Source organism: Melospiza melodia, chromosome W, assembly GCF_035770615.1.
Source record: "Melospiza melodia melodia isolate bMelMel2 chromosome W, bMelMel2.pri, whole genome shotgun sequence".
In the NCBI taxonomy this organism is placed as follows: domain Eukaryota; kingdom Metazoa; phylum Chordata; class Aves; order Passeriformes; family Passerellidae; genus Melospiza; species Melospiza melodia.
This window is the reverse complement of record NC_086225.1, coordinates 29,243,005-29,260,639: the sequence shown is the minus strand read 5'-3', so window position 1 is coordinate 29,260,639 and position 17,635 is coordinate 29,243,005.

Sequence of the window (17,635 nt, the reverse complement as noted above, 5' to 3'; positions counted from 1 at the left end):
AGCTAAGAGCCGCTCCCGGGCGTCTTTCGGCTGAAGCCGCGCTAAGGAGAGCACTGTGAGCGGCACAATCGTCTTTGCGCGAAGAAGCCGCTTCTTGGGCTCCGGGAGCCGGCGAGAGCGGCAGCTTCGGGAAGGTGAAGAAGCAAGCTGTACAACACTGGGATTGTGTGCGCATCTTGCCAACTGATACAAAACAGTACCTTTGCACTCTCCTGGCTTTTCCAATCACATGAACATTCGATTGGAAGCTGTTTTGGACAACTTTTCTTTTCTTCCTGCCAAACACTTGGCAGACATCTCTGCAACTTCTAGAACACGATGGGAGATGTTTTCTGTGCTGGCACAGTTTTTCCTAGCCAGACAGAGTGGAAAAGCGTTTTGCCGAGATGTAGATGAGAAGAGGAGCTAAAGACGAAGGTAGGATGCTCTCCGGAGCTAAGAGCCGCTCCCGGGCGTCTTTCGGCAGAAGCCGCGCTAAGGAGAGCACTGTGAGCGGCACAATCGTCTTTGGGCGAAGAAGCCGCTTCTTGGGCTCCGGGAGCCGGCGAGAGTGGCAGCTTCGGGAAGGTGAAGAAGCAAGCTGTACAACACTGGGATTGAGTGCGCACTTTGCCAACTGATAGAAAACAGTACCTTTGCACTCTCCTGGCTTTTCCAATCACATGAACATTCGATTGGAAGCTGTTTTGGACAACTTTTCTTTTCTTCCTGCCAAACACTTGGCAGACATCTCTGCAACTTCTAGAACACGATGGGAGATGTTTTCTGTGCTGGCACAGTTTTTCCTAGCCAGACATAGTGGGAAAGCTTTTTGCCGAGATGTAGATGAGAAGAGTAGCTAAAGACGAAGGTAGGATGCTCTTCGGAGCTAAGAGCCGCTCCCGGGCGTCTTTCGGCAGAAGCCGCGCTAAGGAGAGCACTGTGAGCGGCACAATCGTCTTTGCGCGAAGAAGCCGCTTCTTGGGCTCCGGGAGCCGGCGAGAGCGGCAGCTTCGGGAAGGTGAAGAAGCAAGCTGTACAACACTGGGATTGTGTGCGCACTTTGCCAACTGATACAAAACAGTACCTTTGCACTCTCCTGGCTTTTCCAATCACATGAACATTCGATTGGAAGCTGTTTTGGACAACTTTTCTTTTCTTCCTGCCAAACACTTGGCAGACATCTCTGCAACTTCTAGAACACGATGGGAGATGTTTTCTGTGCTGGCACAGTTTTTCCTAGCCAGACAGAGTGGGAAAGCTTTTTGCCGAGATGTAGATGAGAAGAGGAGCTAAAGACGAAGGTAGGATGCTCTCCGGAGCTAAGAGCCGCTCCCGGGCGTCTTTCGGCAGAAGCCGCGCTAAGGAGAGCACTGTGAGCGGCACAATCGTCTTTGCGCGAAGAAGCCGCTTCTTGGGCTCCGGGAGCCGGCGAGAGCGGCAGCTTCGGGAAGGTGAAGAAGCAAGCTGTACAACACTGGGATTGTGTGCGCACCTTGCCAACTGATACAAAACAGTACCTTTGCACTCTCCTGACTTTTCCAATCACATGAACATTCGATTGGAAGCTGTTTTGGACAACTTTTCTTTTCTTCCTGCCAAACACTAGGCAGATATCTCTGCAACTTCTAGAACATGATGGGAGATGTTTTCTGTGCTGGCACAGTTTTTCCTAGCCAGACAGAATGGGAAAGCTTTTTGCCGAGATGTAGATGAGAAGAGGAGCTAAAGACGAAGGTAGGATGCTCTCCGGAGCTAAGAGCCGCTCCCGGGCGTCTTTCGGCAGAAGCCGCACTAAGGAGAGCACTGTGAGCGGCACAATCGTCTTTGCGCGAAGAAGCCGCTTCTTGGGCTCCGGGAGCCGGCGAGAGCGGCAGCTTCGGGAAGGTGAAGAAGCAAGCTGTACAACACTGGGATTGTGTGCGCATCTTGCCAACTGATACAAAACAGTACCTTTGCACTCTCCTGGCTTTTCCAATCACATGAACATTCGATTGGAAGCTGTTTTGGACAACTTTTCTTTTCTTCCTGCCAAACACTTGGCAGACATCTCTGCAACTTCTAGAACACGATGGGAGATGTTTTCTGTGCTGGCACAGTTTTTCCTAGCCAGACAGAGTGGAAAAGCGTTTTGCCGAGATGTAGATGAGAAGAGGAGCTAAAGACGAAGGTAGGATGCTCTCCGGAGCTAAGAGCCGCTCCCGGGCGTCTTTCGGCAGAAGCCGCGCTAAGGAGAGCACTGTGAGCGGCACAATCGTCTTTGGGCGAAGAAGCCGCTTCTTGGGCTCCGGGAGCCGGCGAGAGTGGCAGCTTCGGGAAGGTGAAGAAGCAAGCTGTACAACACTGGGATTGTGTGCGCACTTTGCCAACTGATAGAAAACAGTACCTTTGCACTCTCCTGGCTTTTCCAATCACATGAACATTCGATTGGAAGCTGTTTTGGACAACTTTTCTTTTCTTCCTGCCAAACACTTGGCAGACATCTCTGCAACTTCTAGAACACGATGGGAGATGTTTTCTGTGCTGGCACAGTTTTTCCTAGCCAGACATAGTGGGAAAGCTTTTTGCCGAGATGTAGATGAGAAGAGTAGCTAAAGACGAAGGTAGGATGCTCTTCGGAGCTAAGAGCCGCTCCCGGGCGTCTTTCGGCAGAAGCCGCGCTAAGGAGAGCACTGTGAGCGGCACAATCGTCTTTGCGCGAAGAAGCCGCTTCTTGGGCTCCGGGAGCCGGCGAGAGCGGCAGCTTCGGGAAGGTGAAGAAGCAAGCTGTACAACACTGGGATTGTGTGCGCACTTTGCCAACTGATACAAAACAGTACCTTTGCACTCTCCTGGCTTTTCCAATCACATGAACATTCGATTGGAAGCTGTTTTGGACAACTTTTCTTTTCTTCCTGCCAAACACTTGGCAGACATCTCTGCAACTTCTAGAACACGATGGGAGATGTTTTCTGTGCTGGCACAGTTTTTCCTAGCCAGACAGAGTGGGAAAGCTTTTTGCCGAGATGTAGATGAGAAGAGGAGCTAAAGACGAAGGTAGGATGCTCTCCGGAGCTAAGAGCCGCTCCCGGGCGTCTTTCGGCAGAAGCCGCGCTAAGGAGAGCACTGTGAGCGGCACAATCGTCTTTGCGCGAAGAAGCCGCTTCTTGGGCTCCGGGAGCCGGCGAGAGCGGCAGCTTCGGGAAGGTGAAGAAGCAAGCTGTACAACACTGGGATTGTGTGCGCACCTTGCCAACTGATACAAAACAGTACCTTTGCACTCTCCTGACTTTTCCAATCACATGAACATTCGATTGGAAGCTGTTTTGGACAACTTTTCTTTTCTTCCTGCCAAACACTAGGCAGATATCTCTGCAACTTCTAGAACATGATGGGAGATGTTTTCTGTGCTGGCACAGTTTTTCCTAGCCAGACAGAATGGGAAAGCTTTTTGCCGAGATGTAGATGAGAAGAGGAGCTAAAGACGAAGGTAGGATGCTCTCCGGAGCTAAGAGCCGCTCCCGGGCGTCTTTCGGCAGAAGCCGCACTAAGGAGAGCACTGTGAGCGGCACAATCGTCTTTGCGCGAAGAAGCCGCTTCTTGGGCTCCGGGAGCCGGCGAGAGCGGCAGCTTCGGGAAGGTGAAGAAGTAAGACGTACAACACTGGGATTGTGTGCGCATCTTGCCAACTGATACAAAACAGTACCTTTGCACTCTCCTGGCTTTTCCAATCACATGAACATTCGATTGGAAGCTGTTTTGGACAACTTTTCTTTTCTTCCTGCCAAACACTAGGCAGACATCTCTGCAACTTCTAGAACACGATGGGAGATGTTTTCTGTGCTGGCACAGTTTTTCCTAGCCAGACAGAGTGGAAAAGCGTTTTGCTAAGATGCAGACTACAAAAGACGCGAAAGACGAAGGTAGGATGCTCTTCGGAGCTAAGAGCCGCTCCCGGGCGTCTTTCAGCAGAAGCCGCGCTAAGGAGAGCACTGTGAGCGGCACAATCGTCTTTGCGCGAAGAAGCCGCTTCTTGGGCTCCGGGAGCCGGCGAGAGCGGCAGCTTCGGGAAGGTGAAGAAGCAAGACGTACAACACTGGGATTGTGTGCGCATCTTGCCAACTGATACAAAACAGTACCTTTGCACTCTCCTGGCTTTTCCAATCACATGAACATTCGATTGGAAGCTGTTTTGGACAACTTTTCTTTTCTTCCTGCCAAACACTTGGCAGACATCTCTGCAACTTCTAGAACACGATGGGAGATGTTTTCTGTGCTGGCACAGTTTTTCCTAGCCAGACAGAGTGGAAAAGCGTTTTGCCGAGATGTAGATGAGAAGAGGAGCTAAAGACGAAGGTAGGATGCTCTCCGGAGCTAAGAGCCGCTCCCGGGCGTCTTTCGGCAGAAGCCGCGCTAAGGAGAGCACTGTGAGCGGCACAATCGTCTTTGGGCGAAGAAGCCGCTTCTTGGGCTCCGGGAGCCGGCGAGAGTGGCAGCTTCGGGAAGGTGAAGAAGCAAGCTGTACAACACTGGGATTGTGTGCGCACTTTGCCAACTGATAGAAAACAGTACCTTTGCACTCTCCTGGCTTTTCCAATCACATGAACATTCGATTGGAAGCTGTTTTGGACAACTTTTCTTTTCTTCCTGCCAAACACTTGGCAGACATCTCTGCAACTTCTAGAACACGATGGGAGATGTTTTCTGTGCTGGCACAGTTTTTCCTAGCCAGACATAGTGGGAAAGCTTTTTGCCGAGATGTAGATGAGAAGAGTAGCTAAAGACGAAGGTAGGATGCTCTTCGGAGCTAAGAGCCGCTCCCGGGCGTCTTTCGGCAGAAGCCGCGCTAAGGAGAGCACTGTGAGCGGCACAATCGTCTTTGCGCGAAGAAGCCGCTTCTTGGGCTCCGGGAGCCGGCGAGAGCGGCAGCTTCGGGAAGGTGAAGAAGCAAGCTGTACAACACTGGGATTGTGTGCGCACTTTGCCAACTGATACAAAACAGTACCTTTGCACTCTCCTGGCTTTTCCAATCACATGAACATTCGATTGGAAGCTGTTTTGGACAACTTTTCTTTTCTTCCTGCCAAACACTTGGCAGACATCTCTGCAACTTCTAGAACACGATGGGAGATGTTTTCTGTGCTGGCACAGTTTTTCCTAGCCAGACAGAGTGGGAAAGCTTTTTGCCGAGATGTAGATGAGAAGAGGAGCTAAAGACGAAGGTAGGATGCTCTCCGGAGCTAAGAGCCGCTCCCGGGCGTCTTTTGGCAGAAGCCGCGCTAAGGAGAGCACTGTGAGCGGCACAATCGTCTTTGCGCGAAGAAGCCGCTTCTTGGGCTCCGGGAGCCGGCGAGAGCGGCAGCTTCGGGAAGGTGAAGAAGCAAGCTGTACAACACTGGGATTGTGTGCGCACCTTGCCAACTGATACAAAACAGTACCTTTGCACTCTCCTGACTTTTCCAATCACATGAACATTCGATTGGAAGCTGTTTTGGACAACTTTTCTTTTCTTCCTGCCAAACACTAGGCAGATATCTCTGCAACTTCTAGAACATGATGGGAGATGTTTTCTGTGCTGGCACAGTTTTTCCTAGCCAGACAGAATGGGAAAGCTTTTTGCCGAGATGTAGATGAGAAGAGGAGCTAAAGACGAAGGTAGGATGCTCTCCGGAGCTAAGAGCCGCTCCCGGGCGTCTTTCGGCAGAAGCCGCACTAAGGAGAGCACTGTGAGCGGCACAATCGTCTTTGCGCGAAGAAGCCGCTTCTTGGGCTCCGGGAGCCGGCGAGAGCGGCAGCTTCGGGAAGGTGAAGAAGCAAGACGTACAACACTGGGATTGTGTGCGCATCTTGCCAACTGATACAAAACAGTACCTTTGCACTCTCCTGGCTTTTCCAATCACATGAACATTCGATTGGAAGCTGTTTTGGACAACTTTTCTTTTCTTCCTGCCAAACACTAGGCAGACATCTCTGCAACTTCTAGAACACGATGGGAGATGTTTTCTGTGCTGGCACAGTTTTTCCTAGCCAGACAGAGTGGAAAAGCGTTTTGCTAAGATGCAGACTACAAAAGACGCGAAAGACGAAGGTAGGATGCTCTTCGGAGCTAAGAGCCGCTCCCGGGCGTCTTTCAGCAGAAGCCGCGCTAAGGAGAGCACTGTGAGCGGCACAATCGTCTTTGCACGAAGTAGCCGCTTCTTGGGCTCCGGGAGCCGGCGAGAGCGGCAGCTTCGGGAAGGTGAAGAAGCAAGCTGTACAACACTGGGATTGTGTGCGCACCTTGCCAACTGATAGAAAACAGTACCTTTGCACTCTCCTGGCTTTTCCAATCACATGAACATTCGATTGGAAGCTGTTTTGGACAACTTTTCTTTTCTTCCTGCCAAACACTTGGCAGACATCTCTGCAACTTCTAGAACACGATGGGAGATGTTTTCTGTGCTGGCACAGTTTTTCCTAGCCAGACATTGTGGGAAAGCTTTTTGCCGAGATGTAGATGAGAAGAGGAGCTAAAGACGAAGGTAGGATGCTCTCCGGAGCTAAGAGCCGCTCCCGGGCGTCTTTCGGCAGAAGCCGCGCTAAGGAGAGCACTGTGAGCGGCACAATCGTCTTTGCGCGAAGAAGCCGCTTCTTGGGCTCCGGGAGCCGGCGAGAGCGGCAGCTTCGGGAAGGTGAAGAAGCAAGCTGTACAACACTGGGATTGTGTGCGCACCTTGCCAACTGATAGAAAACAGTACCTTTGCACTCTCCTGACTTTTCCAATCACATGAACATTCGATTGGAAGCTGTTTTGGACAACTTTTCTTTTCTTCCTGCCAAACACTAGGCAGACATCTCTGCAACTTCTAGAACATGATGGGAGATGTTTTCTGTGCTGGCACAGTTTTTCCTAGCCAGACAGAATGGGAAAGCTTTTTGCCGAGATGTAGATGAGAAGAGGAGCTAAAGACGAAGGTAGGATGCTCTCCGGAGCTAAGAGCCGCTGCCGGGCGTCTTTCGGCTGAAGCCGCGCTAAGGAGAGCACTGTGAGCGGCACAATCGTCTTTGCGCGAAGAAGCCGCTTCTTGGGCTCCGGGAGCCGGCGAGAGCGGCAGCTTCGGGAAGGTGAAGAAGCAAGCTATACAACACTGGGATTGTGTGCGCACCTTGCCAACTGATACAAAACAGTACCTTTGCACTCTCCTGACTTTTCCAATCACATGAACATTCGATTGGAAGCTGTTTTGGACAACTTTTCTTTTCTTCCTGCCAAACACTAGGCAGACATCTCTGCAACTTCTAGAACATGATGGGAGATGTTTTCTGTGCTGGCACAGTTTTTCCTAGCCAGACAGAGTGGAAAAGCGTTTTGCTAAGATGCAGACTACAAAAGACGCGAAAGACGAAGGTAGGATGCTCTTCGGAGCTAAGAGCCGCTCCCGGGCGTCTTTCAGCAGAAGCCGCGCTAAGGAGAGCACTGTGAGCGGCACAATCGTCTTTGCACGAAGAAGCCGCTTCTTGGGCTCCGGGAGCCGGCGAGAGCGGCAGCTTCGGGAAGGTGAAGAAGCAAGCTGTACAACACTGGGATTGTGTGCGCACCTTGCCAACTGATAGAAAACAGTACCTTTGCACTCTCCTGACTTTTCCAATCACATGAACATTCGATTGGAAGCTGTTTTGGACAACTTTTCTTTTCTTCCTGCCAAACACTTGGCAGACATCTCTGCAACTTCTAGAACACGATGGGAGATGTTTTCTGTGCTGGCACAGTTTTTCCTAGCCAGACATTGTGGGAAAGCTTTTTGCCGAGATGTAGATGAGAAGAGTAGCTAAAGACGAAGGTAGGATGCTCTCCGGAGCTAAGAGCCGCTGCCGGGCGTCTTTCGGCAGAAGCCGTGCTAAGGAGAGCACTGTGAGCGGCACAATCGTCTTTGCGCGAAGAAGCCGCTTCTTGGGCTCCGGGAGCCGGCGAGAGCGGCAGCTTCGGGAAGGTGAAGAAGCAAGCTGTACAACACTGGGATTGTGTGCGCACTTTGCCAACTGATAGAAAACAGTACCTTTGCACTCTCCTGGCTTTTCCAATCACATGAACATTCGATTGGAAGCTGTTTTGGACAACTTTTCTTTTCTTCCTGCCAAACACTTGGCAGACATCTCTGCAACTTCTAGAACACGATGGGAGATGTTTTCTGTGCTGGCACAGTTTTTCCTAGCCAGACATAGTGGGAAAGCTTTTTGCCGAGATGTAGATGAGAAGAGTAGCTAAAGACGAAGGTAGGATGCTCTCCGGAGCTAAGAGCCGCTCCCGGGCGTCTTTCGGCAGAAGCCGCGCTAAGGAGAGCACTGTGAGCGGCACAATCGTCTTTGCGTGAAGAAGCCGCTTCTTGGGCTCCGGGAGCCGGCGAGAGCGGCAGCTTCGGGAAGGTGAAGAAGGAAGCTGTACAACACTGGGATTGTGTGCGCACTTTGCCAACTGATACAAAACAGTACCTTTGCACTCTCCTGGCTTTTCCAATCACATGAACATTCGATTGGAAGCTGTTTTGGACAACTTTTCTTTTCTTCCTGCCAAACACTTGGCAGACATCTCTGCAACTTCTAGAACACGATGGGAGATGTTTTCTGTGCTGGCACAGTTTTTCCTAGCCAGACATTCTGGGAAAGCTTTTTGCCGAGATGTAGATGAGAAGAGTAGCTAAAGACGAAGGTAGGATGCTCTCCGGAGCTAAGAGCCGCTCCCGGGCGTCTTTCGGCAGAAGCCGCGCTAAGGAGAGCACTGTGAGCGGCACAATCGTCTTTGCGTGAAGAAGCCGCTTCTTGGGCTCCGGGAGCCGGAGAGAGCGGCAGCTTCGGGAAGGTGAAGAAGCAAGCTGTACAACACTGGGATTGTGTGCGCACCTTGCCAACTGATAGAAAACAGTACCTTTGCACTCTCCTGGCTTTTCCAATCACATGAACATTCGATTGGAAGCTGTTTTGGACAACTTTTCTTTTCTTCCTGCCAAACACTTGGCAGACATCTCTGCAACTTCTAGAACACGATGGGAGATGTTTTCTGTGCTGGCACAGTTTTTCCTAGCCAGACAGAGTGGGAAAGCTTTTTGCCGAGATGTAGATGAGAAGAGGAGCTAAAGACGAAGGTAGGATGCTCTCCGGAGCTAAGAGCCGCTCCCGGGCGTCTTTCGGCAGAAGCCGCGCTAAGGAGAGCACTGTGAGCGGCACAATCGTCTTTGCGCGAAGAAGCCGCTTCTTGGGCTCCGGGACCCGGCGAGAGCGGCAGCTTCGGGAAGGTGAAGAAGCAAGCTGTACAACACTGGGATTGTGTGCGCACCTTGCCAACTGATAGAAAACAGTACCTTTGCACACTCCTGGCTTTTCCAATCACATGAACATTCGATTGGAAGCTGTTTTGGACAACTTTTCTTTTCTTCCTGCCAAACACTTGGCAGACATCTCTGCAACTTCTAGAACACGATGGGAGATGTTTTCTGTGCTGGCACAGTTTTTCCTAGCCAGACATTGTGGAAAAGCTTTTTGCCGAGATGTAGACTACAAAAGACGCGAAAGACGAAGGTAGGATGCTCTTCGGAGCTAAGAGCCGCTCCCGGGCGTCTTTCGGCAGAAGCTGCGCTAAGGAGAGCACTGTGAGCGGCACAATCGTCTTTGCGCGAAGAAGCCGCTTCTTGGGCTCCGGGAGCCGGCGAGAGCGGCAGCTTCGGGAAGGTGAAGAAGCAAGCTGTACAACACTGGGATTGTGTGCGCACCTTGCCAACTGATAGAAAACAGTACCTTTGCACTCTCCTGGCTTTTCCAATCACATGAACATTCGATTGGAAGCTGTTTTGGACAACTTTTCTTTTCTTCCTGCCAAACACTTGGCAGACATCTCTGCAACTTCTAGAACACGATGGGAGATGTTTTCTGTGCTGGCACAGTTTTTCCTAGCCAGACATAGTGGAAAAGTGTTTTGCTGAGATGTAGACTACAAAAGACGCGAAAGACGAAGGTAGGATGCTCTTCGGAGCTAAGAGCCGCTCCTGGGCGTCTTTCGGCAGAAGCCGTGCTAAGGAGAGCACTGTGAGCGGCACAATCGTCTTTGCACGAAGAAGCCGTTTCTTGGGCTCCGGGAGCCGGCGAGAGCGGCAGCTTCGGGAAGGTGAAGAAGCAAGCTGTACAACACTGGGATTGTGTGCGCACCTTGCCAACTGATAGAAAACAGTACCTTTGCACTCTCCTGGTTTTTCCAATCATATGAACATTCGATTGGAGGCTGTTTTGGACAACTTTTCTTTTCTTCCTGCCAAACACTTGGCAGACATCTCTGCAACTTCTAGAACACGATGGGAGATGTTTTCTGTGCTGGCACAGTTTTTCCTAGCCAGACATAGTGGGAAAGCTTTTTGCCGAGATGTAGATGAGAAGAGTAGCTAAAGACGAAGGTAGGATGCTCTTCGGAGCTAAGAGCCGCTCCCGGGCGTCTTTCGGCAGAAGCCGCGCTAAGGAGAGCACTGTGAGCGGCACAATCGTCTTTGCGCGAACAAGCCGCTTCTTGGGCTCCGGGAGCCGGCGAGAGCGGCAGCTTCGGGAAGGTGAAGAAGCAAGCTGTACAACACTGGGATTGTGTGCGCACTTTGCCAACTGATACAAAACAGTACCTTTGCACTCTCCTGGCTTTTCCAATCACATGAACATTCGATTGGAAGCTGTTTTGGACAACTTTTCTTTTCTTCCTGCCAAACACTTGGCAGACATCTCTGCAACTTCTAGAACACGATGGGAGATGTTTTCTGTGCTGGCACAGTTTTTCCTAGCCAGACAGAGTGGGAAAGCTTTTTGCCGAGATGTAGATGAGAAGAGGAGCTAAAGACGAAGGTAGGATGCTCTCCGGAGCTAAGAGTCGCTCCCGGGCGTCTTTCGGCAGAAGCCGCGCTTAGGAGAGCACTGTGAGCGGCACAATCGTCTTTGCGCGAAGAAGCCGCTTCTTGGGCTCCGGGAGCCGGCGAGAGCGGCAGCTTCGGGAAGGTGAAGAAGCAAGCTGTACAACACTGGGATTGTGTGCGCACCTTGCCAACTGATACAAAACAGTACCTTTGCACTCTCCTGACTTTTCCAATCACATGAACATTCGATTGGAAGCTGTTTTGGACAACTTTTCTTTTCTTCCTGCCAAACACTAGGCAGACATCTCTGCAACTTCTAGAACATGATGGGAGATGTTTTCTGTGCTGGCACAGTTTTTCCTAGCCAGACAGAATGGGAAAGCTTTTTGCCGAGATGTAGATGAGAAGAGGAGCTAAAGACGAAGGTAGGATGCTCTCCGGAGCTAAGAGCCGCTCCCGGGCGTCTTTCGGCAGAAGCCGCACTAAGGAGAGCACTGTGAGCGGCACAATCGTCTTTGCGCGAAGAAGCCGCTTCTTCTGCTCCGAGAGCCGGCGAAAGCGGCAGCTTCGGGAAGGTGAAGAAGCAAGCTGTACAACACTGGGATTGTGTGCGCACCTTGCCAACTGATAGAAAACAGTACCTTTGCACTCTCCTGGCTTTTCCAATCATATGAACATTCGATTGGAAGCTGTTTTGGACAACTTTTCTTTTCTTCCTGCCAAACACTTGGCAGACATCTCTGCAACTTCTAGAACACGATGGGAGATGTTTTCTGTGCTGGCACAGTTTTTCCTAGCCAGACATTGTGGGAAAGCTTTTTGCCGAGATGTAGATGAGAAGAGGAGCTAAAGACGAAGGTAGGATGCTCTCCGGAGCTAAGAGCCGCTGCCGGGCATCTTTCGGCTGAAGCCGCGCTAAGGAGAGCACTGTGAGCGGCACAATCGTCTTTGCGCGAAGAAGCCGCTTCTTGGGCTCCGGGAGCCGGCGAGAGCGGCAGCTTCGGGAAGGTGAAGAAGCAAGCTGTACAACACTGGGATTGTGTGCGCATCTTGCCAACTGATACAAAACAGTACCTTTGCACTCTCCTGGCTTTTCCAATCACATGAACATTCGATTGGAAGCTGTTTTGGACAACTTTTCTTTTCTTCCTGCCAAACACTTGGCAGACATCTCTGCAACTTCTAGAACACGATGGGAGATGTTTTCTGTGCTGGCACAGTTTTTCCTAGCCAGACAGAGTGGAAAAGCGTTTTGCTAAGATGTAGACTACAAAAGACGCGAAAGACCAAGGAAGGATGCTCTTCGGAGCTAAGAGCCGCTGCCGGGCGTCTTTCGGCTGAAGCCGCGCTAAGGACAGCACTGTGAGCGGCACAATCGTCTTTGCGCGAAGAAGCCGCTTCTTGGCCTCCGGGAGCCAGCGAGAGCGGCAGCTTCGGGAAGGTGAAGAAACAAGCTATACAACACTGGGATTGTGTGCGCACCTTGCCAACTGATACAAAACAGTACCTTTGCACTCTCCTGACTTTTCCAATCACATGAACATTCGATTGGAAGCTGTTTTGGACAACTTTTCTTTTCTTCCTGCCAAACACTAGGCAGACATCTCTGCAACTTCTAGAACACGATGGGAGATGTTTTCTGTGCTGGCACAGTTTTTCCTAGCCAGACAGAGTGGAAAAGCGTTTTGCTAAGATGCAGACTACAAAAGACGCGAAAGACGAAGGTAGGATGCTCTTCGGAGCTAAGAGCCGCTCCCGGGCGTCTTTCAGCAGAAGCCGCGCTAAGGAGAGCACTGTGAGCGGCACAATCGTCTTTGCACGAAGAAGCCGCTTCTTGGGCTCCGGGAGCCGGCGAGAGCGGCAGCTTCGGGAAGGTGAAGAAGCAAGCTGTACAACACTGGGATTGTGTGCGCACCTTGCCAACTGATAGAAAACAGTACCTTTGCACTCTCCTGGCTTTTCCAATCACATGAACATTCGATTGGAAGCTGTTTTGGACAACTTTTCTTTTCTTCCTGCCAAACACTTGGCAGACATCTCTGCAACTTCTAGAACACGATGGGAGATGTTTTCTGTGCTGGCACAGTTTTTCCTAGCCAGACAGAGTGGGAAAGCTTTTTGCCGAGATGTAGATGAGAAGAGGAGCTAAAGACGAAGGTAGGATGCTCTCCGGAGCTAAGAGCCGCTCCCGGGCGTCTTTCGGCAGAAGCCGCGCTAAGGAGAGCACTGTGAGCGGCACAATCGTCTTTGCGCGAAGAAGCCGCTTCTTGGGCTCCGGGAGCCGGCGAGAGCGGCAGCTTCGGGAAGGTGAAGAAGCAAGCTGTACAACACTGGGATTGTGTGCGCACCTTGCCAACTGATAGAAAACAGTACCTTTGCACTCTCCTGACTTTTCCAATCACATGAACATTCGATTGGAAGCTGTTTTGGACAACTTTTCTTTTCTTCCTGCCAAACACTAGGCAGACATCTCTGCAACTTCTAGAACATGATGGGAGATGTTTTCTGTGCTGGCACAGTTTTTCCTAGCCAGACAGAATGGGAAAGCTTTTTGCCGAGATGTAGATGAGAAGAGGAGCTAAAGACGAAGGTAGGATGCTCTCCGGAGCTAAGAGCCGCTCCCGGGCGTCTTTCGGCAGAAGCCGCGCTAAGGAGAGCACTGTGAGTGGCACAATCGTCTTTGCGCGAAGAAGCCGCTTCTTGGGCTCCGGGAGCCGGCGAGAGCGGCAGCTTCGGGAAGGTGAAGAAGCAAGCTGTACAACACTGGGATTGTGTGCGCACCTTGCCAACTGATAGAAAACAGTACCTTTGCACTCTCCTGACTTTTCCAATCACATGAAAATTCGATTAGAAGCTGTTTTGGACAACTTTTCTTTTCTTCCTGCCAAACACTTGGCAGACATCTCTGCAACTTCTAGAACACGATGGGAGATGTTTTCTGTGCTGGCACAGTTTTTCCTAGCCAGACAGAGTGGAAAAGCGTTTTGCTAAGATGTAGACTACAAAAGACGCGAAAGACCAAGGTAGGATGCTCTTCGGAGCTAAGAGCCGCTGCCGGGCGTCTTTCGGCTGAAGCCGCGCTAAGGAGAGCACTGTGAGCGGCACAATCGTCTTTGCGCGAAGAAGCCGCTTCTTGGGCTCCGGGAGCCGGCGAGAGCGGCAGCTTCGGGAAGGTGAAGAAGCAAGCTATACAACACTGGGATTGTGTGCGCACCTTGCCAACTGATACAAAACAGTACCTTTGCACTCTCCTGACTTTTCCAATCACATGAACATTCGATTGGAAGCTGTTTTGGACAACTTTTCTTTTCTTCCTGCCAAACACTAGGCAGAAATCTCTGCAACTTCTAGAACATGATGGGAGATGTTTTCTGTGCTGGCACAGTTTTTCCTAGCCAGACAGAGTGGAAAAGCGTTTTGCCGAGATGTAGATGAGAAGAGTAGCTAAAGACGAAGGTAGGATGCTCTCCGGAGCTAAGAGCCGCTGCCGGGCGTCTTTCGGCAGAAGCCGTGCTAAGGAGAGCACTGTGAGCGGCACAATCGTCTTTGCGCGAAGAAGCCGCTTCTTGGGCTCCGGGAGCCGGCGAGAGCGGCAGCTTCGGGAAGGTGAAGAAGCAAGCTGTACAACACTGGGATTGTGTGCGCACTTTGCCAACTGATAGAAAACAGTACCTTTGCACTCTCCTGGCTTTTCCAATCACATGAACATTCGATTGGAAGCTGTTTTGGACAACTTTTCTTTTCTTCCTGCCAAACACTTGGCAGACATCTCTGCAACTTCTAGAACACGATGGGAGATGTTTTCTGTGCTGGCACAGTTTTTCCTAGCCAGACAGAGTGGGAAAGCTTTTTGCCGAGATGTAGATGAGAAGAGGAGCTAAAGACGAAGGTAGGATGCTCTCCGGAGCTAAGAGCCGCTCCCGGGCGTCTTTCGGCTGAAGCCGCGCTAAGGAGAGCACTGTGAGCGGCACAATCGTCTTTGCGCGAAGAAGCCGCTTCTTGGGCTCCGGGAGCCGGCGAGAGCGGCAGCTTCGGGAAGGTGAAGAAGCAAGCTGTACAACACTGGGATTGTGTGCGCATCTTGCCAACTGATACAAAACAGTACCTTTGCACTCTCCTGGCTTTTCCAATCACATGAACATTCGATTGGAAGCTGTTTTGGACAACTTTTCTTTTCTTCCTGCCAAACACTTGGCAGACATCTCTGCAACTTCTAGAACACGATGGGAGATGTTTTCTGTGCTGGCACAGTTTTTCCGAGCCAGACAGAGTGGAAAAGCGTTTTGCTAAGATGTAGACTACAAAAGACGCGAAAGACCAAGGAAGGATGCTCTTCGGAGCTAAGAGCCGCTGCCGGGCGTCTTTCGGCTGAAGCCGCGCTAAGGAGAGCACTGTGAGCGGCACAATCGTCTTTGCGCGAAGAAGCCGCTTCTTGGGCTCCGGGAGCCGGCGAGAGCGGCAGCTTCGGGAAGGTGAAGAAACAAGCTATACAACACTGGGATTGTGTGCGCACCTTGCCAACTGATACAAAACAGTACCTTTGCACTCTCCTGACTTTTCCAATCACATGAACATTCGATTGGAAGCTGTTTTGGACAACTTTTCTTTTCTTCCTGCCAAACACTAGGCAGACATCTCTGCAACTTCTAGAACACGATGGGAGATGTTTTCTGTGCTGGCACAGTTTTTCCTAGCCAGACAGAGTGGAAAAGCGTTTTGCTAAGATGCAGACTACAAAAGACGCGAAAGACGAAGGTAGGATGCTCTTCGGAGCTAAGAGCCGCTCCCGGGCGTCTTTCAGCAGAAGCCGCGCTAAGGAGAGCACTGTGAGCGGCACAATCGTCTTTGCACGAAGAAGCCGCTTCTTGGGCTCCGGGAGCCGGCGAGAGCGGCAGCTTCGGGAAGGTGAAGAAGCAAGCTGTACAACACTGGGATTGTGTGCGCACCTTGCCAACTGATAGAAAACAGTACCTTTGCACTCTCCTGGCTTTTCCAATCACATGAACATTCGATTGGAAGCTGTTTTGGACAACTTTTCTTTTCTTCCTGCCAAACACTTGGCAGACATCTCTGCAACCTCTAGAACACGATGGGAGATGTTTTCTGTGCTGGCACAGTTTTTCCTAGCCAGACAGAGTGGGAAAGCTTTTTGCCGAGATGTAGATGAGAAGAGGAGCTAAAGACGAAGGTAGGATGCTCTCCGGAGCTAAGAGCCGCTCCCGGGCGTCTTTCGGCAGAAGCCGCGCTAAGGAGAGCACTGTGAGCGGCACAATCGTCTTTGCGCGAAGAAGCCGCTTCTTGGGCTCCGGGAGCCGGCGAGAGCGGCAGCTTCGGGAAGGTGAAGAAGCAAGCTGTACAACACTGGGATTGTGTGCGCACCTTGCCAACTGATAGAAAACAGTACCTTTGCACTCTCCTGACTTTTCCAATCACATGAACATTCGATTGGAAGCTGTTTTGGACAACTTTTCTTTTCTTCCTGCCAAACACTAGGCAGACATCTCTGCAACTTCTAGAACATGATGGGAGATGTTTTCTGTGCTGGCACAGTTTTTCCTAGCCAGACAGAATGGGAAAGCTTTTTGCCGAGATGTAGATGAGAAGAGGAGCTAAAGACGAAGGTAGGATGCTCTCCGGAGCTAAGAGCCGCTCCCGGGCGTCTTTCGGCAGAAGCCGCGCTAAGGAGAGCACTGTGAGTGGCACAATCGTCTTTGCGCGAAGAAGCCGCTTCTTGGGCTCCGGGAGCCGGCGAGAGCGGCAGCTTCGGGAAGGTGAAGAAGCAAGCTGTACAACACTGGGATTGTGTGCGCACCTTGCCAACTGATAGAAAACAGTATTTTTGCACTCTCCTGACTTTTCCAATCACATGAAAATTCGATTAGAAGCTGTTTTGGACAACTTTTCTTTTCTTCCTGCCAAACACTTGGCAGACATCTCTGCAACTTCTAGAACACGATGGGAGATGTTTTCTGTGCTGGCACAGTTTTTCCTAGCCAGACAGAGTGGAAAAGCGTTTTGCTAAGATGTAGACTACAAAAGACGCGAAAGACCAAGGTAGGATGCTCTTCGGAGCTAAGAGCCGCTGCCGGGCGTCTTTCGGCTGAAGCCGCGCTAAGGAGAGCACTGTGAGCGGCACAATCGTCTTTGCGCGAAGAAGCCGCTTCTTGGGCTCCGGGAGCCGGCGAGAGCGGCAGCTTCGGGAAGGTGAAGAAGCAAGCTATACAACACTGGGATTGTGTGCGCACCTTGCCAACTGATACAAAACAGTACCTTTGCACTCTCCTGACTTTTCCAATCACATGAACATTCGATTGGAAGCTGTTTTGGACAACTTTTCTTTTCTTCCTGCCAAACACTAGGCAGAAATCTCTGCAACTTCTAGAACATGATGGGAGATGTTTTCTGTGCTGGCACAGTTTTTCCTAGCCAGACAGAGTGGAAAAGCGTTTTGCTAAGATGTAGACTACAAAAGACGCGAAAGACGAAGGTAGGATGCTCTTCGGAGCTAAGAGCCGCTCCCGGGCGTCTTTCAGCAGAAGCCGCGCTAAGGAGAGCACTGTGAGCGGCACAATCGTCTTTGCACGAAGAAGCCGCTTCTTGGGCTCCGGGAGCCGGCGAGAGCAGCAGCTTCGGGAAGGTGAAGAAGCAAGCTGTACAACACTGGGATTGTGTGCGCACCTTGCCAACTGATAGAAAACAGTACCTTTGCACTCTCCTGACTTTTCCAATCACATGAACATTCGATTGGAAGCTGTTTTGGACAACTTTTCTTTTCTTCCTGCCAAACACTTGGCAGACATCTCTGCAACTTCTAGAAC